General features: G+C 35.9%; 1 long non-coding RNA gene across 1 annotated transcript; it reads right to left on the minus strand.

The window, feature by feature from the left end:
• LOC110264116 lies at positions 518-956 on the minus strand. Its single transcript, XR_002349845.1, has 2 exons — positions 767-956; positions 518-638 (listed from the first exon to the last, which is right to left on the minus strand). It is a non-coding gene; the product is annotated as an uncharacterized LOC110264116 (long non-coding RNA).

A 1425-nucleotide genomic window follows, 5' to 3' on the forward strand; every position in this document is an offset into this window, starting at 1 on the left:
TCTAATATGGATTAAACTACTCTCCTATGAATAATGGAGTTTCTGTTTTGAGACTTTGAGCATCAGAACATATGCAACCTTATTACATATTGTAACTTGTTGTCAATTAGAATGGAACTAGGATGGAATTTGGATGAAATTTGGCTACATTCAGCTTCTGTTGGTACAACTATTTTTAAATGCTTACCTATCTTCTATATAGCTTGCTCACATCACAACAACAATAATTCAGTCAAAGAGCAAGAATAAAACAGCATCTATTAAATCATCTCAATTACAATGGTTTCAACATTACAAAGCAAAAGACAGTCATTGTTATACTCTTAAAACTGTCCATTGTCTACTTACTTAGCCAAATAAAACACACTCAAAGCCAGATTTAACCTAATCAACATACAAATGAAAATCTAGAACAATTCAACCCTCCTAAGATGCTCCTTCATTTCATTCACCATAGATATCACCATTATCGTCCTATCAATTTTCAGCCCATCTCCACACTTGACATTGATTCTGCTTTTCTTTTTTGGTTCTTAATTGCCCACCATGTTACTATTCTTCGAAGATACTTCTCCTTCCACACATTGCTCTTGTATTTCATCTAACCATTGAAAATACCCGCATCACATTTGTGTGTTCTAGCATGAAACAAAAAAAATCATGCATCAAAGAATGATTCAACACTAAAATTGAATAACCAGAGACGACGAAACAAGGAGAGCTATTGGATTACTTCGTTACCTATCCATCAGCATTCCAAGCTTACCTTCCACATAGGGTATCGTAGAAACCATCTATCAGGGTTGCTAGTTGTCTTCGACTTCAACGGAACCACTGGAAGGGGACAAAAGCATGTTCCGTTGTAGACTTTGCTCACCATATCTGAACCACCATCCACGTCGAAAGCTTGCATCGATGGCTGCTTTCTCCCGGTTGTAGATTTTCCACGAACCCTAGCTGTATGTATCTTCCAATTTTGCAACCTGAAGTACGCATGAATGAAGAGAGCCGTTTAAGGACTAGGGTAAACAATTTGATTTAGGGAAAAATGAATCTGAATTAGGAATTTTTTACCTAGGATGATGATTTATGTAATTCAAAATTTCAACTAAAATTAAACTTACCTTGTCAGCAAAAATCGGTTGTCAGCTCAGCATCGTCCTCATCGGAGTTGATCCGGCGAGCACGAGGACACGCTTGTCAATTTTTAAAATCATTCAAGTACCATTTTGTCAATAACAATAGTGAGGCCATTTTATCAGTGCCAGAACCTTTTGAGTACCAATTTGGTATTTACCTCAAAAATAAATATATAAAATTGAAAAATAAACAAGATCAAATAACATGTTGATCCCTAGGTACATAATACTAAAAATTTTCAAATGAGCTTAACGGAAACATGAATTCACCATGTTGATGGGCGTC

Source organism: Arachis ipaensis, chromosome B06 (assembly GCF_000816755.2).
Source record: "Arachis ipaensis cultivar K30076 chromosome B06, Araip1.1, whole genome shotgun sequence".
In the NCBI taxonomy this organism is placed as follows: domain Eukaryota; kingdom Viridiplantae; phylum Streptophyta; class Magnoliopsida; order Fabales; family Fabaceae; genus Arachis; species Arachis ipaensis.